At 42.3% G+C, this 21,780-nt stretch overlaps 1 long non-coding RNA gene across 2 annotated transcripts in view; it reads left to right on the top strand.

Annotated features, from left to right (window-relative positions):
* The window catches only part of LOC134736996 (uncharacterized), a 131,525-nt gene that overhangs the window by 102,894 nt on the left and 6,851 nt on the right, over positions 1–21,780 (top strand). For both annotated transcript variants that reach the window (XR_010121509.1, XR_010121510.1), the window contains exon 2: positions 9,328–9,488. This is a non-coding gene — a long non-coding RNA (uncharacterized lncRNA). The remainder of the gene's footprint in view (positions 1–9,327; positions 9,489–21,780) is intronic.

Here is a 21,780-nt window from a genome sequence, read left to right as displayed (position 1 = left end):
TTTGGACAAGCAAGTTGTCTGCATTTAACTTTTCATCATGAAGTACACATAATATTCCTGGGCTGTTGTGAGGAATTATTAAGATAAGAAGATAATGACAGCAATGGTCTACTGAATACTTAATATTTCCAGGCACAGTACCAAGGGTTTTCCCATACTTGGTCTTATTTTCTAAAATTAGCCTACAAGATAAGTACCATAGATTCTTATTTTACAGCTGCAAATTGAGTTTCAGTGTTATTAAGTAACTTGTGCCATGTCTCACTAAAGAATATATATAAATCATCACACATAGAATACAGTAGGTGTTTAACACATGTGAGTTTTCTCCTTTCACTCTGCTTGCAATGCTAGCCACAGAAGATTTTAAAATTGTCTGATTTTTGAAGAAAAAACCCTTGGAAGAGCACTCCCTCTCTGCTGGACTAGAGTTTAACTATCATCATGTTCTTTGTGAATTTGATAGCCTTTTAATCCACCGAGGCCATGACCTTCTTGTAATGTGTTGACTTCCTCTACCGCCAGTGTTTCTCTCGAGGGACCTCCATCTGCATTTGTTTGTGGCTGTCTCTCTCAGTGACATTTCCTCCTTTACCTGATTCTCAAGATAATTTGTTTTTCATTTGAGCTTCAGCAGCCTGAGAGATGATGTCAAAATCAATCAACCCTCCTACAAGCTTTGTAAATACAATCCCTTGGCTTTGCAGAAAGGGTATCTCTATTGCCCAATTCTTCCTCGAGCAGTGGGGCCACCCAAAGGAGAATCAGGAGGTTAGAACACATCCTAGAACATGAAATCTCATGCATGAGGGGATGTCAGCCTCACAGCATCTGAGTCCTAGTGTGGGAAGATGGGAGCTGAGGGGGTGTCATCCCCTGGGACTTCTGGGAGCTGCAGGTGGAACCTTAGAGCCCTTGGTCCAATGTGGATAATAAGGAGCCCTGTGAGAGAGCCATAGAAACCATCCCTGAGTCATGTCTTCCCTTCTCCTTCAATATGACCTTCTCTGGGGGTCTTCTTGTGGGGAGGCAGCAATGCCTTGGAAAGTTTGAGCTGGTTTCTGATGAGAGGTTGAGGCTGGGATCTCATGGTTATCTCCTTCCTCAAAATGGAGCCAGAAGATGCAAGCCAGCTGCCATGGCCTCATTGAAGCCTGTTATGGATTTGCCTTTTAATGTGTTTGTTACAAATTTGAATCAGGTGCAACATTTAAAATGGGAGACTACAAATGAAACTCCAGATTTCTGGCTTCCCTTGAAAAATCACACCTGATAATCCTGGGCTAGCATTTCTATGGGCAAGAGTAGGCTGGATCTAGGGAAGCCTCTTCAGGTGGGGCAGATGCAGTCCTGTGTGCCCCAGTCCTCACCTGACCCCATGCTCCCTTAGGTTACCTGTCTTGTTCCCTGGGCATTTGAGTTTTGAAAGAAGGAACGGGAAGGAAAATAACAATAGAGTTACAAGACTTACAACCTAACACAGTTAATAACACGAAAAGTAAAAGGCACTTCAGGTAACTATTTCCCTTACATATCATGCAAAACATCCAGTTTTGCAAAAAGATAAATTGGAGACCAGAGAAGTGAATTAAGCTGCTTAAAGTGTTGGTAAATGGTATAACCAAAATTTGAGGTTTGGTCTCTTTGACTCCAAGTCATGTGACCACAAAATCTCACTTTGCTACAGTGGCCTCCCCCAGAATCTGCTTCCCTTTGATGAATAGGATGCCCTCACGCTTCTGCATATCCAGGGCACCCGATGCCCTGTCTGATATCAAAGAGTTAATGTTATACCAGTCATCATTCTTGATACCAAGAAAATTCAAGAGGAGTCTTGTTTTTCTCTGATGCTGGCTGGCATCCTCTCTGCTCCCTGAGTCTCTAAGGAGAATGTGTACAGCGATATTCAAATAGGATAGGAGAAACTTCTTTGTGTATCACTGAGTTACCATTTGCATTAAGGGAAAAGAGGTTCGATGACTCTCAGTTCGGCAATTCAGCAGCCATCTGTACTTCACATCACTGGCCTGAATTTTCAGCCTCATTAAATTCTTTCTGGTCATCTGGTCCCAATCTTTGTGGTTACCCAAGTGTATATTTATGTCCCATGAGTTATTGCCATTTCTAACCTGTGCTTAACTGCTTCCACCTCCCACTACCCTTAATTGATCTTGCAGTACCTCTGGTATTTTTTTTAAAGTCTTTCCTTTCCCAATTATTTCCAACAGCCCACAGGGGTTACTGCATGTGTATCAGACACTGTGTCCTCTGGGTTTCTACATGCCTTCTACCTTGCTCTGTTAAAGCTCCCTGTGAGCTATTTTTGCTGGGTACCACCGTCTCCCACCGGACACCACTGCCAAGAGGTGTTTAAGGTCATTTTGGGTTGCATGCATTGGTGGGTAGAATGAATGTTTCTTTCTCATGGTCTGTGTTTCACATGGCTACCAAACTGCTGGTAGTGCCATGTCTTAGGGAGCTTAGCTTGGTTGGTTTTTGTCGCAACATCCCTCTGCCTCCATACATACCTTTGCATTGCTCCACAGGATTCAGAGGAGATGCCATGGGAAACTGGTCTGGGAGATATAATACTGAGCTAGGGTTTGCTCCTTCCCTTTGATGACTAAGGCTTTATTTTTGCACCAAGACTATCTGCCTAGTACCCTCTTCCCTTAGGCTGAGTTTTCTCCCAGGTGGCTCTTTACTCCCCTGTGCAACCCTTGCTATCTTGCCTGTATTGGGCATGACTGGCTCTAAGTGATGGATATGTCTTGGTGGCTCGAAGTCAAATTGGAACCCCTGAAATCTGTTTTTTTGTTTTCTGTTTTTTGTTTGTTTGTTTTTTTGTTTTGACAAGGTCTCACTCTCTCACCTACTCCAGAGTGAAGTGGCACACTCTTGGCTCACTGCAGCCTCAATCTCCTGGGCTCAAGTGATCCTCCCACCTTAGCTTCCTGAGTAGCTGGCACTACAGACACATGCCACCATGTGTGGCTCAGTTTGTGTATATTTTGTAGAGGTGGGGTTTTGCCATGTTGCCCAGGCTGGTCTTGAACTCTGGGCTCAAGCAATCCACCTGCCTTGGCCTCAGAAAGTGCTGAGATTACGGACAAGCCACCATGCCTGGCCGGAACCCCTGAAATCTTAGGTGGCAGTATTTTATATAATTTTGTGTCCTTAAAGCCCAAATCATCTGAAATAGTTTTATCATACAGCCTCAACCCAGACACAGATTGGCTTAAGTGTTCCTCTAGGTGCTTGGGTACACAGCTTCATTGTCTTCTTTCCTGAAGAAACAAGCCTGTGACTCAAAGGAGATTTTGAAATTTGGATTCTTGCATGATGTGGGCCAAGTAGCACGGTTATAAGGCTACAGACACCACTGCAATAGGTGGGACTCTTTGAGCCAGCTTAAGCCACAAGGAGGAAATGGAAGTGGAACCCAAGGAAAGGATTATGGCTAGGTCTTGGGAAGAAGGGATTGAGGCAGTGAACTTTCTCTTGTTCCTGCCTTCCTCTGTCAACTGGTTTCATCCTCCCTCTCTCTATGCAGACTGTCTACCTTTGACTCCCAGTTCACAAGGTGGCATATGACCATCCCATTCTTTTCAGGTTTACATATAATAGTTCCAGAAATATGCAAGACTTTTCTAGTCCCAATTTAAAATTCCCAAGAGGAAGAACCTGATTATTTCTGTTTAGGTCAGTGTTCATCTCTGATTCAATCAACTGTGTTCCATCCACCAAGTCTGTGTCTAAGGATCAAAGATAGACCAGAGAGGTTACAGTGAGCTGGACAGCCACATACACATCCATTCTACTTGACCATTTTTTTCCCCCATTTTCTCACATTTACTTGTACCTTTCTGGAAAGGCACTGAGGAGTAGAGGGGCGATAGTCAAGAGAAGCAGTGAAGGCTAACAATAATGTTTTCTTTCTTTTCTTGCTTTTTTTTTTTTTCTGTGACAGGGTCTCACTCTGTCACCCAGGCTGGAGTGCAGTAGTGTGATCACAGCTCACTGCAACCTCTGCCTCCTGGGTTCAAGTGATTCTCATGCCTCAGCCTCCTGAGCATCTGGGATTACAGGTGCACACGACCACACCAGCTAATTTCTGTATTTTTAATAGAGACGGGGTTTTGCCATGTTGGCCAGGCTGGTCTCGAACTCTTGGCCTCAAGTGATCCCCCCACATCAGCTTCCCAAAGTGCTGGGATTACAAGCATGAGCCACCGCACTCAACCCTAACAAAGAATCCTAGTAGCTAATATTTACTAAGCATTTCCTATGTAACAGATACTGTACTGAGTACATCACAGGAATTATCTCACCTATTACATACAAGAAGGTCTTACCATTGGTTATTATTATTAGCCTCATTTCACATGAGGACACCAGGGTTAGGGGGCTGGCTGAACCAAGATCTATGTGGAGAGCAGAGTTCAACCCAAAATGCATGCTTTTTATCACTATATTTAGAGACAGACACACCTGGTTTCAAACCTTGAGGTTGCCACTAGCTATGTGATTTTTGAATAATCATTCTGAATCTTAGTTTCCACATCTGTAAATGAAGATAAAAATACCTTTCCAATTAAAAACGATTTTAAACTAGGCAACTTAGGCAAATTATTCTTTTCCTTCATGTACCTGGGCTTTCCCACCTCATCCAAGCATACTTGTTCTTTCTAATGCTCCCTGACTGTAACAAAAACCTCCAGAGCCCTTCATCCATCCTCTGATTGCCATGAATTGCCAACATCAGATAAATAGTTTAAAAAGTGGCGAGAAAGTAGGATTTCAAGTCAGAAGACTTGGATTTGAATCTTGCTTCAGCTTTGTATTAATTGTCTGACCTAAGGCAAGTCTTTTTATCATTCTGAATCATAGTTTCCCCATCTGAAAAATAAGATGTGGAGTTGTTATTATTGGTGGTGGTCTGTTCTAAGCATTAAATGAAGAAATGCATGTCAAAGGTTCTGAAAACTCAAAGACATCAAACACTTGGAAAGGAGTCTGTTACAGTCTCACCGACGCACCACAATGTAGCAGTCTCTCCTTGTGAGGTATCACCCGAGACCAAGAGAATTAAGGAGTACGGACACAAACGGTGAGGTTGGAGTGAAAGTTTAATAAGTGAATGAAGAAAGCTTTCTGCTGCGGAAAGGGGACCTGGAAGAGGGTTGCTGTTTTTCACAGTTGAATGCAAAGACTTACAGGAAACTGATGAGGGCTGGGCATCTCATTTGCATAAGACATGTATTTCTGGTAGCTCCACCCCATCCTCCTGCGGCGCATGTGGGCCCTTAGCTTGAGTTACCCATATTGCTTTGTTGCCCTTATTATGCATGTGTCAGGGGATGAAATTTTCCACTGCTGGCATGTCTGGGCAAGTCACCTGTGTAGCCTTTCTTTCTTTGCAGCTGTGGGTATGTCTTAGGCAAGTCCCCCAGTGCAAGTTCCCTTATCTGTGCCTGCAGGCTGTTCTTTTGTTTCTAAAAATTCAATCCAGGGCCCATCCTAACTGCCTGCCTGGCCGATTTCTTTCTGTCTCCTCTCTCAATTCTTATTAAGGCAGAAAAATTCTAGAATGACTTTTTGTCCTATAGCCTCTTTCCCAGAATGCTTTGGAAATGTAACAGAGCCAATTTATCAAGACAGGGGAATTGCAATAGAGAAAGAATACTTAATGCAGAGCAAAGAGAAAAAAGATAAAGGTCTTTTAAATATATATAGCTTCGATATTCATGTTTAATTAAGCAAATTTTAACCATAGAGCTCTTTTGTTTAAAGAAAATCTCTTTTAAATCTCTTATTACCAGACTGTAGTCAGGACAGCCAATATTTCCGGCCTTTGAATTCTACCCCAGGTAACCGCCCACATGAAATTAGCAAGTTTTAATTAAGGTTATAACTTAACCATGGATACAAAAGGTGTTTTAAAGAGATGGTAAGCAGCTTTTTTTTTAAAACAAGATTTAGAATATCCCCAAAGGTAGTTCAGTGAAAGGAAAATTCAAGACAGGAAATCAGAAGCTATCTATAGGGTGAAAAAAAAAACCTCAATAAATGGCAAAGTTCCACAAATAACAAACCAGAAAGGAATCATTCTGGAAGCCAAGAATTGAACCCGGGCCACCATTGTCAAGAGATAAAACCTTAGCTACTGAGCTACACAGCATTGAGTAGTTTCTACTGCTCTCCCCCGAAGAAGGCTACAGCGGCTGATTTCAAGCTTGCAAAGGCTTTTAACTGCTCAAGAAAATTTTTAGGGCTGTGATATGAACCCCCAAATTCCTGTCCTCTGGATAGTGGAGACCAAGATAAAGTACCTCTACATGGTCACAAGGTTAAGCTCTTAAAGACACAAAACAAGACAGAAATTTCATCTGGTATTGGTTTCAGGGACCCACGGCAAAGTTTATAACTGACCAGCCTGCTGGGTTGGCTTGAAAAGCAGGATTATAGGGGTCCTAAACTCATGTTCTATCCTGTGACACCCTTCTCTCCATTACAGAGACAAATTCTTAGCACAAAGTGCACCAGATTTGCCACAGCCTAAGACTAGTCTCACAAATACTTTTTTACTATTCACCAAACCTTTGCAGAGACACACAGTGACATTTATCACTTACCACTGCCCCCCTCCAACACACACACACACACACACACTCACACACACACACACACAAAATGCAGAGAGACAGAGCAAGAGAGAGAGAGGCCAGACACTTTTCTGGTAAGAATTCTTGCCCTTTGTGCCAGCATATCAGGTTTCTGGGTCCCCTTTCTCTGCAGCTTCTAGAAGAATGGAGCAGCGTTTGATGGCACAGCAACCTGTTCACTGTGCCATAGACGTGGGGGACGAAGCCCCATTACAAAAGAAAATGATCCTTTTCTGTTTTATGGAACCATAGGCAAAAGCTTCTCAATGTTGCAAGATGCTGCCTGATCGGCTGCATGGGGAACCAAATTAACATTTTCCATTCCAGTGGATGCAAAATACACATAACGCAACAGACATTGGTCACCTTGTTCAGCACCCAACATCAACCTGGCAAGACTGAAACTTTTCCCCATTGGTCCCTGTTGTCTTTGATCTGCACAAAGTGGAGAATGGTGACCTCCATCCGGGAATTCAATGGGTGGTCTCTGGGCAAGATGAAGAGCAGTCACAAACCCGATCCAGGGCTGTTAAACTTCTTTAGGACTCACTGAATGTGACCAGATAGATAAGGAGAGTTCTCTGAGTTAGGCCTGCTAGACTTCCATCAGCAATTCCTTCAGAGATCTCTTCCACATATACAAATACACACATATAGACAAGACAGACAGAGGCTTTCCAAATCAAGATTCCTAACCAAGAATTCCAGAGTATCTCTTCCAAACTATCCTCCTATTCTCTGTTTGAGAAATCTCCCTGAAATCTTCTTGATTGAGGAGAAGTCTCCTGAACCAAGACTCTTTTTACTAGTTAGGGAGAGCCAACCGAGACCCCCAGGAGCCAAACCAAGACAGACACCCCATGTTGTAGCTACAGACACCTCACAATGGAGCTACAGAACTAGTTGCGAAAAGGAAGGAGACATTGGCAGCACCTAGGATACTCACCAACCCAGACACCCTACAATGGGACTATAGACAGACACCCTGTGATAGGGCTACAGTTATGGGACATCTCCCCAGGACTATTTCTCTATTGCAATTAAATCCATGCCCATTTGGTCGGGAGTGCCCCATCAGTAGAGAGAGTACCAGAGTCAGCTCCCAGTCCAAGTGAACTAGGTGGCTGCTTGGGCTGGCCTCTGGATCCATTGCTGGAGGGGGCTACTGAACCACGGGCAGGTAGCCACAAGGGCAATCCTGGATGAGCCTCTAAATTTGTAACCACCCAATGGGTTCACCTTGCCCACTGCTTAGACAGAGCTGATTTATTAAGGCAGGGGAATTGCAATAGAGAAAGAGTAATTCACCCAGAGCCAGCTGTGCAGGAGACTGGAGTTTTATTATTACTCAAATTAGTCTCCCCAGAAACTTGGGGATCAGAGTTTTCAAGGATAATTTGGTGGGCAGGGGGCCAGTGAATCAGGAGTGCTGATTGGTTGGCTCAGGGATGAAATAACAGGGAGTCAAAGCTCTTATGCTGAGTCAGTTCCTGGGTAGAGACCACAGAACTGGTTGGCAGGTCCAGGTGGGGCTGTCCAGTTTGTAGAAATACAAAAACCTGAAAAGACATCTCAAAAGGCCCATCTTAGGTTCACAATAGTGATGTTACCTTTAAGAGTAACTGGGGAAGTTGCAAATCCTATGACCTCTGGAATAATGGCTGCTAATATCTAGAATTCCAGCATCTCTCATTCTAACTTGGTGGCTGGTGGCCTTTCCTTCATTTTACAAGAATAGCTTAGTTTTGGGGAAGGCCTATTATTTAAACTATAAACTAAATTCCTTCCCAAGGTTAGTTCAGCCTACACCCAGGAATGGACAAGGACAGTTTAGAGATTAGAAGCAAGATGGAGTTGGTTATGTCTGATATCTTTCACTGTCATAATTTCCTTAGTTATAATTTTGCAAAAGCAGTTTCGGGAAGGCCATTGTTTGCATAGTATTTTCATACTCTTAATATGTAGCTGCATATGTTTGCATGTCTTACTTTTTAAGTGGCAGGAGTTTTGAATCTAGGGTGTGTCTTTCAAGTTTCTTTACAGAACTTAGAAATAATGGATGTTTAATAAACGCTAGATGTACAGATAACATTCAAGCTTTCTATGCATCTGTCTTTCATGTTTTTTTGGGATGTTTTTCAACAGTCTGGAGACCTCTTAACAATGGAGTGAAAGGCTTTGAAAAATCTCTAAAAGCCTGTATAAATGCAAAAGTATTTTAAATTTACAGGAGGTGCTATTACTACTAATACTGTGCAAATTTATGAGTAGTTGTGGAAATAATAACTCTATGAGCAAAAATGCTTTTATTTCTGTTTTGTTCTTTGCGTTGTGCAAATATAGCCTATATAAATCAAATTTCTACATTTCTGCATCCTGTGTGCCTTAAGACATATGTCGAGATATCAAAAGAAGAAAAAAACATATAACAACATGGAATCACAAAAGGTTGGAGCTTAAAGATCATTATGTTCAGCCCTGCCATTGTACAGATGAGGAGACTATGTCTAAGGGACACAAAATGACTGGCCTAAGGTCACACAGCAAAATAGTAATCTTTTTTCTGTCATTATTCGTTCTCTGAAATATGTGGGTGTGTTTAGTATTGTTGACATTTCCTTGGAAAAAGAACAATTTTTAAAATGAAATCTTTTCTTTCCAGGGCTAGAGCAGTGTATCTTAGGCTCACTTAAGGAAGCTGTAGAGATGAGCCCAAGGAGGGAAACCAGAAGAGCCCCCCAGGCTCACCAGTTGTTTGTTGGCTCCCTACAAACATGTCATTCAAGTGGCTAATCTTACAACAGCACAAATGCATCTAACCAGGTGAGTTTCTTTGAGTCACTTCAAATTATTTCTTGAGCATCTACTTCATACCAGTGGTGTGCTAGATTCTATAAGAAAATAAATGTGAATTACTCACAGATAAAAATAAATAACAACCAGGTTGCGTACAGTGGCTCATGCCTGTAATCCCAGCACTTTGAGAGGCCGAGCAGGGTGTATCACTGGAGGTCAGGAGTTTGAGACCAGCTTGGCCAACATGGTGAAACCCCATCACCACTGAAAATGCAAAAATTAAGTGGGCGTGGTGGCACACACTTGCAATCCCAGCTACTCAGGAGGCTGAGGCATGAGAAACGCTTGAATCCAGAAGGCAGAGGTTGCAATGAGCCAAGATCGCACCATTGCACTCCAGCCTGGGCAACAGAGTGAGACTCCATCTCAATAAATGAATAAGTAAATAACAATCAGAGACTAAAATCAATATAGCCCAGTGGACAAGACCATGGATTATGGAGCCAGACTAGCTACTTACTAGCAGAATGATTAATTTTGAGCAAGACCCTTAAGCTCTTTGGGAGTCAGGTTCTTCATGTATAAAGTGTGGCTTACTTAATAGTTTCTGTGAAGTTGTGAATTTAACAAATATCAAGCTCCTTGCCAAAGCTAACTAATTTGCTAATCACTGATTTTGCAAAGCGTGTTGTGGAGATGTGGCTGGACAGGTTTGCCATCAGAGACGATATACCATTGTATTAAAAACAAGATTAAAAAAAAGCTGCCAAGTTCTTTGGTGAGTGGTTGGTTAGTCTGAAATCTTTGCAAGATGCTGATGCTCAAGCTGTTGACCTACTCATTGCCTACTTTAACAACTGTCAGAGAAACATGATGTGGGGTAAGGAGGTGCTTTTTAAAAATCATTCATAGACTTCTATAAAATGCAAGATAAAGTTATTTTAACAGTGGAAAAAAAAAACAAATATCAGGTGCTTTCAGGGTCCGACATATAATAAGTGCTATAGTAACAGTTATTTTACATTTATTATCTCCCTGGGTCTCACCATAAGCCTATGTAGTAGGTACCATCCACCTCTTATAGACGAGTAAACTGAAGTTAAGGACTTGACCAAGTAGCCCACTTAGGTCACCCTGCAACCAGCAACAGAGCCAAAAGTCAAGCCCAGGTCTGTCCGACAGCCAGGCCTAGCCTCATAAACACTGTTCTGTGTGCTGTCCTCAGACACAAACCTTGCTCTCCAGAAAGTCATATTCTAGAAGCCTTATTGCAGGGCCACTAAGTGCCACTAGAGAGAGAGAAATAATGTGGATGGGGATTTCACAACAGGGCCTGTGGGAAATTGTTTCCAGCTTAGAAAATCAGAGGAAGTTTTAAGGAATAAATGGAATTTGAGTCTTGAATGATTTATTTGTGCAGAAACAGGAGTGAGAAAGGACAAACAAAAAACCAAGGATGAGAGGGGTGAGGTATAGTTTGGAAACAGGCAGTAGATGGTTCAGTAAAAGTGGACCCTGGGATATGTGCAGGAGAGCAGGGAAGGGTGAGGCCTGCAACCCTCCCTAGGTGAAGTCAGATCACAAGGGGCCTCAAGTACCAAGCTAAAGAGTGTGCATCTAAAATTGAACGTCCTTAAATAGCTTTTTAAAAGACTAAATGGGAAAAAAAAAAAAGACCAAATGGGAAAAAGGAAAAAATAAGACCTAAGACTTTCAGACATGGTGATTATTTGTCAGTAAGAACTGGCGGAATATGGGCTTATTAACCTAGTTAGTTCTCTTCTGAAAAAGCCACATAGGTTTTACCGAAAAAAAAGAAGTTGATTTTGCAAACAACATACTTGTTCATTTGAAGAGTTGAAGCATTTTTTCTGAAATGTGATATAATTTTTAGATTTAAGTTAAAATGCAATTATAGGTATTTTTCCTCGATTGGATAAAATAGATCTAGAATTTAAATTTTATTTGTGAATTGTTCCCCTCCCTCCCTCCCTCTCTCCCTTCCTTCCCTCTGCTTGCATTTGTGTTTGGTTCACTCCTCTCTCTTAGACAATAGGTATTTTCTCATTTCTTAATCCCAATTTCTCCTTCATGTTTTGAGTGCTGTTTTATGTTTCAATTTAATATGTATTATAATATGAACCCTTGGCCACTAGGACATCCAACATCCCTAGAATGGCAGAGTTGAAATGAACAGTAGAGATGATCTATTCTAACATTCATCTTATAGCTGAGACAATGAAGGCTCAGAGAAAGAACATGACTTTTTCAGAAACACAGAGTGAATTCAAGGCAGAAATGGGACTTGGATTTGTTTTCTGGCTCCTTTCTAGTGCTCATTTCAGTGCATCATCTGCACACATGTGTAGGCAGGGCTCTGGGCCTTTACCTTCTTGAGTATGGTTTAGGGAGTCTCAACAGACTTCTCATGTACTGCTGCAGGACTTAGAATCTATGAAGTATTTAGAGCTGGAGGGAACCTTAAGATCCTCAAATTCAGCATCCTCCTGGCTATGGTCTAAATGGTCCCTCCAAAATTCATGTGTTGAAAAGAATCCCCCATGCAACAGTGTTGGGAGGTGGGGCCTTTTTGGGAGATGTTTAGATAAACAGACTAATGCCACTATAAAAGGGCTTGATGAGAGTTTGGCCCGTTTTCACTCTCCCATCCCTTCTTCTGTGTGAGAACACAGTGTCCTCCCATCTGAAAAATGCAGCATCAAGGTACCATCTTGTAAACAGAGAGCAGCCTTCACCAGACAGCTGAACCTGCTGGTGCCATGATCTTGGACCTCCCAGCCTCCAGAACAGTCAGAAATAAATTTCCATTCTTTATAAATTACCCAGTCTCAGCAATTCTGTTAAAACAATACAAATGGGTGAAGAAACTCCTTTTGCAGAGGAGAAGACCAAAGCTGAAAGAAGTGAGGGGGGACCTGCTTAGCTTATGTGGCTAGAGACGTACAGAGCAAGGTCAGGGATTCCAATCTGCTGACTCGAGGCCCATGCTTTCACTCTGTACATGCTCATCCTTATTTTCAAAATCTCCAGTTCAAAAATTCATCTCTTTGCAGTCACATATACTGAAAGGAATTCTGCTTCACAATGCCTGGAGGAGCTTCAAGTGGAATGTGTCCAAACCAGGAGGAAACAATTCCCTTGGTTCTCCTCTGGATGTCAGCGCAGGTTGGTGTGTGGTGAAGGTGGGGGTGTGGAAAGCTGGCCAATTTCGCTTTACAAGTTCTTTATTCTCTCATACCCAGGAAGTACCACAGCCACTGAATTCTTGGTGAAACCAGAACCTAAAACAGTAAAAGTGGAGTTGGGAACCTGGGGAAGCAATACTCAACCAAGCCAAAACTAAGATCGCATATTTACATAGCATGGCTGTAGCCATGTTGTTCTCCACACTCACAAAGTGAACACACAGCTCAGGGCTCAGTGGCCAGACTATGTGGTGGGGGTGGGATGTGGCAAGGTGTGCATGCATGTGAAAGAACAGTGTAAACTCTAAAACATCTGCAACAGGGAAAAGCAAAAAGAAACCCGTATTTCTCCCTCTGATTATCTTGGTCTCTCTCCGCTGTCATGGATTAGACCCAGGGAAGAATATTAGTCCAAATCTCCAGCAACTGTTCATCATTTTTAACCTTTCCTGCTTGGTAAAATAACCTGGGAGCTTTGAAAATAATATTGATGCCTGAGCTTCACCCCCAGAGATTCTGATTTACCTGATGCAGGATGGGGTCTACAATTCATGATTTTTTTAAAACTCCCCAGATGCCTAATGTGCAACTAGGGTGGAGAATTACTCAATTAGACTATCAAATAGCTTTCCCTGACTGCTGGGATCCCTTCCTTGGCTGCTGCGAACAATGTTGTAGCCACTTGGGGCTAAATACACTTATAATGTGGTCTTACACTGCATTCATTCAATTTAATAGACACTTGTTGAGTGCTTTCTGGTATATGGCTAGGTGAACTGCAGTGAACAGGTGAATGAAAATGTCCACTGCTCTAGAAGAGTTTATACAAATAACTGCGGCTTAGTAAGGGAGCAGTTATTTTTCCCAAGAAAATGCTAAAGCCTTCATGCAATTGAACCTTGAACGTATAGAAACATTTTTTATATTCATAGAAAATGCATTTGTTAAGAGAAACCTGCCTGATCAAAAATTTGCTTTGATAAGTCTACCATGGTATACAAACAAGCCGTGGACTAGTGCCTGGGTTTGAAAAGTGAAAGCTTCTCTGCATAATAGAGAGTGAGAGCAGGTGATCAGCACTAAATGCTGTGTAGGGAAATGGTCAAAAGGACACTTAATGACTTTTAGAGATGGGGGTCTCAATCTGTCACCCAGGCTGGAGTATAATGGCATGGTCTTAGCTCACTGCAGCCTCAAACTCGTGGGCTCAAGTGACCCTCTCGCTTCAGCCTCCTGAGTAACTGGGACTACAGGCACATGCCACCACACCCAGCTATATATGTATTTTTAATTTTTTTGTAGAGACAGGGTCTCACTATGTTGCCCAGTCTGTTCTCAAACTTCAGGTCTCAAGCAATCATTTTGCTTCAGCCTGCCAACGTGTTGAGATTACAGGCCTGAGCCTCCATGCCCAGCCATAAAGCCACTTTTAATAAGAACTGTTAAAACTAAAATGTCAATTATGGAACGTAAACTTCATTTTCATATTTATTAAGAAGTCTTCCATAAAATACACATTGCTCATTATTTAGTGAGAGTGAATTGTGTATGAAAAATTCGAAGAAGTGCTGAATCCCACCTTGAGATGGCCGAAGAAAACCAAAGGGTACACATGGGGCAACTGCCTGATGTGTGGGTTTGCTAGATTTTACAATTAAAATTGCAGGACACCCAGTGAAATTTGAATTTAAATGAATACAAATCATTTTTTACTATAAATATGTTCCATAGAGTATTTGCACATACTTATATTAAACAATTATTCATTTGGTTTGATGTTTTTTCTGGCAGCCCTATTATGGGTTATGGTTGGGTAGGGATTTTATAATCAGAGAGGGAGACACGAAATGGACAAAGGTGCAGAGGAGGTAAAGTTTAAGGTACATTTAGGGAATAGGGAGAAGTAGGGTTGGAGTGCACTGTCAAGTGTGTTGGAAGTTGTCTGGACATTAAAGTAGGAAACTAAAGTTACATCCTATAAGGCCATAATGCCAATATCACCAATTTGTACTCTGTCAGCAATGGAGAGCCCTTTGATATGTTAAAGGGAGGGAAATCATATGCTGTATTCATCCATTCATCTATCCATCCGTTCATCCATCCATCCACATTAATGTATCTGTATCAATATGGCACACTTGAAAAGCATATGTCCTTTGAATTTGTATTCTAGTTCTGCTATATGCTCACTGAGTGATCTTCTGCAAATTACTGCCTCTCTCAGCCTCAGTTACCTGAAAAATGGGCATAATTAGATCTATATCTTACATCTCTCATCAGGTTTATCACAGTGACATACAATTACCAAGCAGACAAGTCCACCTTGAATGCTTTTTTGACTCATTTGAGGGTTCCAGTACTGTGTGTGCCAACTTAGACCATTATTTCCCAGAAACATTCCTCTTAGTCTGTCGATTTCATTCCCTTGCAATGCACTGGCCTTTATACCTGCATAGTCAACAGTGAGTAAATACTGCATTTCTGTCTCTCCTGCCACATCGGTACATTTGTGTGTAGGTAGGTGTTGCTATTTGTGTAATGTATTATCAAGTGTTTTCACATTCATTATTTTCATTGAACCTTCAGAGAGATCATTCTGCTATCATGGGAGGATATTGGAAGTGGGTGGGGGTAGAGAGATTGGGGGTAGAGAGATGGGTTGGAAGGCTGCTGTGATAGCCCGGGCGAGATGTATTGAAGACCTGAACCAGAGTAGTGGAAAGGTGAGCTGAAAGTGAAAGGAATGGATGAAAACAAATAGCACAGAAATAAAAACAAAGGGAAGTTCTGACACCCACGTTTTGGTCTCCTTGACATTGCTTCCATTTCCTCTAGGGACATGTCCTGGATAAGGGTGAAACCAGATGCTCCTTGGCAGTTTCAGATGTCACCACCCCTAACTTTCCATTGGATAAAAGAAGGCCCAAAATAGCCTCTGGTCCCATAGGCTAGTGATTACTGGGACTCAGATTCCTGTCCTGAAAACACGGGGAAGAAGCCAGGCATTTGCCCACTTACCCTCTCACCAGCTGACCCAGGGCATTAGCACCCTGGTGCCTGCTGACGCAGAGCATCTGCCAAATTCGATTAGCCCCGTGGCCTGGCTAAGCTGGGCATGTCCTGCATTGCTTCTAAAACAAGCTCTCCAGGAAGAGGCTGTGAGACTCGGAGATGTTTTTTCCTACTGTCAAGCAGGACTCACTGCTTGGCAGTTTGAGGTAGGGATGGGGAGGATATAAAAATATTAGAGATGCAGAAGATAAAACCAAACACTAACAGTCACTTCTAAAAACAGAGAAAACACTCCAAACAGTCAACATGGATTGTTTTTTTTTTTCTCTTTGCTTCAACTTAATAAACCCTTTTGGAGTCCAGCAGAATGAGCCAAGCAGTGTGAAATGTGTGGAAACACGTTGTTGGCTCAGAGCAGGTTGCTTGGAGGTGGGAGAGGTCACAACCTGCCTGTGAGAAGCCCATAGAGCTCTCTTCTCCTCACCACTGGGTCAGTTGATCCTCATCTGTAGACTCAGCCTTCCTGCAGCCATTAGTGCCTCTCCTGTTTCTAATCACAAAGAATCTAAAGAAATTTAAGGAGCCTCGTTCAGGAGCTCAGTGTTAGATTGAGCTTTCTGGGTGGGCCATTCTGACTCTGAATGTTGATTTTACTATCTAAAATCATTATTCCTGTTTCTATGGCTAGGGTCCTACTTGTATTCAATTTCCTATAGAACTAGGGTCCTGTCCTGTTAATTCCCAGTCATTAGAATCCCACACCCAAGTTTGGGACCAGGTTAGGGCTCTGAGTCCCGTGGGCAGAAATCTCTGATACCTCTGACTCCTGTTTACCTGGAGGAAGAAGAATCTGGGGCAGCAGTTCTACCCTGGCTGGTCAACAAAACCACTGGAAAGATCTTTAAGAAATACAGATGCCTGGGCCCCACCCCCAGAGATTCTGATTTACCTCATCTAGGTATAGATCTATTTTAAAAATTCCCTATGTGATTCAAATGTACAGGTCAGGATTGAGAGCCACCAGTCTGGTGGTTAAAATTTGAGGCCTTGGGATTATATAGATGTGGCTTCAAATCTGATTATATCATTTATTAACTGTATGACCCCGGGCAAGTTATTTAGGCTACTGTGTTGTCAGTTTTCTTGTCTTTCAAACTACATCTATCTCATGATTATTTTAGATAGCATGCAAAACATTTAGCATGGCATCTGGTACAAAATAGGGATGTAACAGTATTGCCTATTGCCAAACACTTATCCTTGTGTTCAACCAATTCCTAGGGTAATCTTACCCTCTACTTGATTTACATATGATTCTTTGCATATGGATCATCTGTCTGAAGCCCATCGATAGAACTCTTTATACTCATTATAGAACATTCTTCACCCTTTCGCATCTAACTTCTGCGGAACTCGAGGGACACATCCAGTCCTCAGCACCTTGACTTTACTACCTGATCTACCCCATCACCAATGGGATCTGTTCTTAAGAAACTGGAAAAGCCAAGGTAGCAAACTGAATTCATCTTTTGGTTCAATTCAATTCAGTTGGCAGTGGAGCATGACCTTGAGATGACTTGTGAGGCTGAGGTGCAGCAAAGACTTACAAGTGATGTCAGCCATACATGGAGGAATGGCGGAGAGAAGGCTGGTGCTGGTGGCCAGGGCTATTGCAGACCCAGCAGGCCTGAGTCATTGTACTTTCTCTTCTCCACCAATCCCAAACACAAAATAACTGTAAAGTATTGACCTAGGGAGGATTGGGCATTCCTGAGTCTTGCAAGTGGTTCCACAACACTCTGCCTATCTGCCCAATCCCAGCAATTCACAGGAAGCTCATCAGATTGGCCATGAGGTTAAAGTGGTGACAACAGCCCCATATCCAAGTATTGGAAATAGCTGACATGAAGCTCTAGAAACCCTGCATTCAGGTTTTTCAGCACAGAGCAGGGTTGTATCCACTTTTGCAAAGGCCTCCATGCAATGAGAGACTGCATGTTAACCTTAAAAGATCAATCCAGTACTCTTTTGAAAGCTAAAAATTCTAAGCACTGCTAGTGGTCTCCCTTTTTGATGGAAGCCATATCCTTTGGACATGTAACTAGCTATTCCACCCCCCTCCCCCCAACCATGGCCTTTTTTTTTTTTTCCTTCTGTATGTTCTCAATGCCCTTTGCACTTTTAAATTTTTCAGTGGTTTAAGAGTGGCTCCAGATCCAGGCTGCCCTGCTACTCACAAGTGTTGCAGCCTTTGCCAACTTAATTGGATTCTCTGTGCCTTAGTTTTTTCATCTCTAAAACAGGAGTACTAAAACTACCACCTAGTTTATGGATTGTTGTGCAGTGAGAAAATCTGCATAAGATGCCTTGAACACTGCCTGCTTGTAGTAAATACTAGTCACTATAATTGTGCAATGGGTTAAATGTATGTCAAGGACATGGGGCAGAGGTTGAGGTAGGATTTTCCTTATGTGCCATGTCTATTTTTAGAAATGTGACTGTGGCCCCTTGTTTCTTTCAGACTACATGAGTTCATCCATTTCTCCCTGGCTTCAGTCATTGCCATTCAGCTGGGATAGACACTTAGGGATAATGGGCTTCGTTTGGAATGTACAGTCTAGAAAAACACCCTTTATTGTAGTATATCTCTTCCATTTGCCTGAGTGTATGTAGTGGCCACAGTTTAACTGCCAAGCAGTATTATTGCTAGTGGGTAAACAAGAGTTATTTCTCTGAGTCTTCCAGAAAAGACAAAGTGACCCTGGATGCTAATGGCATGGATGAGATGGGATCTCTTCCAGGAGTCTGAATATGAGAAAAGAGTCTCTGAAGTGTGTACTAGATGAGCCCAGCTTATTACCAGTCAGCAGAGTGACTTCTAAGAGTTTGTAAACACTTTCTGAGGCTTTCTCATGGGTCTATAACTTTCCTAAGTGCTTTATATGTATTACCTCATTTAACTGTCACAAAATCCCATGAGGCAAGTGGGAATATTTTTACCTGTCCTTTGCAGGTGAGGAACTGAGCCACGGAGAAATTAAGTGACTTGCCTACAGTCACACAGCTCTTGTAGCAGAGTTGGGATTCAGACTCCACTCTTTACTATATTATGTGCCCCCTGAGAGGTGAGATGTTGGATCGCAGAGGAAGCAGAGCTCTGAGGTCGTCAGGAAGGAAAGCAGGGCATGAAGTGGGAGCAGAGGTGGATTGAACAAAAACATAGATTTCTCAGAGATTCAGGCACAAAGGACTCAGGGCCAGGAATAAACCAAAGTTGGATTGCTGAAATGAGGAGTTTCAAACACTGGCATGCCAGTGAGGTTTGTCTCCTAAGCTAGCCAAAGCTCCACTCAGAATGACCTCTTTACCATTCTGAAATATCTGCTGTTGCTCTGAGGAAATCTGCTGCTGAATGTGGTGTTGCTGTGATTTGTTATGAGATACTCTTGTTCTCAAGGCCATCCTCTCAAGAGGAGGAACTATCCAGAGTACTCGGGTGGTGGTGGTGAAACAGGTTGGGAACTGTACATCCTTGGTGAATTTATAAAGCCCCCAAAGAACAGAGATGCAAACCCATTTCATTCAAAGAGCTCTATAAACAGTGACTCTACAGGATGCTAATCCAGCAGTTTCATGCAGAGTTTCCTGACCCTGCAACTTGGTAAAACACAAGGAATCTCTCCTTGCCAGGCACCATGTAATACAGTAAGAATGAGTGACATAAAACAAAGCTTGGCTGGTTTTGAAAACATTGCCTGGCTTTGAAAGTAAGATTAGAGCCTGGTAGAAAGTTTGCATCTTGAGGAATATATGGGCACCTTCCCCAAGGTATTTTCTGCCTGCTTGTCAGACAGTTGGTAATATTTTTATAGTTGCATATGAAGTAGAAACCTTCCTTTGGTCACATCCTCCCCAACTGCCACACTAACCCAAGGTGCCTCATGCTTTTAATCTTGTGGCAAGTGCCAAGAAATAAGGACACCAACTATGGAGGGAGGCAGGAGATGCACAGTGAATTATCTCAGAATGCTTCCCAGCCTTTAAGTGCTTCAGAAACCTCTTTAATCTCTTTTTATGGCAAATAATGAAGTAGGAAGAATGAAATTATAGTCTTAAAACTGAAATTTACCTCCAAGACCATTCTCTTGGGAGATCCCCCAAGTTCAGCCTCTTCCTCTGACAGTTGAGGGCATGGAGGCTCAGATACTGGAAAGGGTTGGCCAACCTAATGATTGAACTAACAAGATACCTGGCTCCCAAGGTAGGCTTGTTAGAATTCAGGCTTCTGAATTGCCTAATGGATGGGTAATACATTTGGACACCCTCCCCTCCATCCCAGAAATAGAAAAATCTTCTAATGCAATTTGCCATGTAAAATGTGCAGGAGTGTGCACACACACATACACATACACACAGAGATGGGAATAGCTATGTTCAGGTCCTCATTTCCAGAAACCAGTTCCTACAATATAGAAAAGCTTTGCCACAAAGTCTGGGGACGCCCTTTGTATTTATAGTCTGGTCATTCTAGAGGTGTGAACCTAGATTTCCTCAGCTAGATGTTAATAGCTGATTAATTCAGGATGCTGATTTAATTTGTGACCTATAAAACGCTATTTCACAGAGAATGGGCTGTGTTGGCATGTGCAGAGACCAGCTTCCCAGATGGAATAATCTTTTCCTTATTAATTTGCTGCATGTTGCTTCTCATTTCTCACAGTCGTTCCAAATGTGTTACAAACGACTACATGCTCTGGGTCCTGAATCCACTACTGCTGTTGCTTTGAAAGGAAAGAAAAAAAAATAGTTGACTATGAACAGCACTGAGCTTTCCTGGCTCACGTTTGCATGCTCACTTTCAAACCATCAGTGCACTCTTCTCTTACGACACTAAGCCTTGTTCCACCTGTGAGCACCCGTCACTTTTGTGTTGTTTAGGAAATGCAGACATAGGTGGTTTGATGTTTTCAGGGCCAAGGAAACAGGTAGTGACATGACTGGGATCAGATCTCACAGTTTCAAATTCTTGGGTTGTACTATCTATCTTCCTATTATCTAGAACATGTGAAAGGCTGTTTAATCCCCTTAGTCCAATGATCCTCAAATTTGAGTGGGCACAGAATCATCTAGAGGGGTTGTTAAAACTCAGACTGTTATACTCCACCCCCAGAGCTTCTTATTTACTAAGTCTAGGGATGAGAACTGAGAGTCTGCATTTGTAACAAGTTCCCAGAGATGCAGATGCTGGTTGCAGACCACACTTTGAGATCATTACATGAGTCTAACTGGAGGAGAGTATGGGTACTGTTATCTCCAAGTAAACACTGCTTGGTATCTGTTGGAGCAGGTCTCTGCTGGGTAAGGTTTCTATTTTATGTCTTTTTCCTCTTTCCTTCCTGATATGCACCAAATCCCAGTTTAGCAACTATTTTTTAAATGTTAGGGCTCAATGGAGAATGCAGCTTGACTAAATAAATCTAAATGTGTACTGCAGTACTTGATATGGATTTTTTCAAATTGTGAGCACTTAAGCCAGACAAAAATATTTCCCCTGGGTTCAGCCATTCTATGCAGACCAGCCCCTGGTTTCTAAGGAACCATTTGAAATAGAATACAGTACCAAAGTGCAGAGCTGCAGAAGCATCTTTATGTCCTTTCTAAATGTAGAACATACACCTCAAGCTCAGGATTTCAACTAACGCTTTTTGGTCATTTACAGGCTTGAGACAAGTCCTGTCATTAACTACAACATTGTGTGTGAGGCTTTTTTTCAGGACAGATAAGCTTATTTTTCTAAAGCAAAGGACTTTTGTTTTGCCAGATATAAAATAGCAGCTCACACTTAAATGCAAAGGTCTTGTTTGTTGTTTGTGTGGTGAGGTTTAATTGGAAGGCCCACTTTTTACAATTCCATGCTACTGACATTACCAAGCACATAGGATTGTTGTTAGAAAAGCAAATGCCCGGCTGGGGAGCTCCTAATGTGGTGGTCTGTGCCTTGTAAATAATTAGGGTGCGGGGGTGAGGTAAAGGCCTATAGAAATCCTACAGAGTGCCACAGAAATTGGTCTTCTCAATTATGATAATGTGTAAGATCACAG

This window comes from Symphalangus syndactylus, chromosome 6 (assembly GCF_028878055.3).
Source record: "Symphalangus syndactylus isolate Jambi chromosome 6, NHGRI_mSymSyn1-v2.1_pri, whole genome shotgun sequence".
NCBI classification, from domain to species: Eukaryota; Metazoa; Chordata; class Mammalia; order Primates; family Hylobatidae; genus Symphalangus; species Symphalangus syndactylus.
The sequence above is the reverse complement of the archived record's forward strand: the minus strand, read 5'-3'. Positions and strand labels throughout refer to the sequence as shown.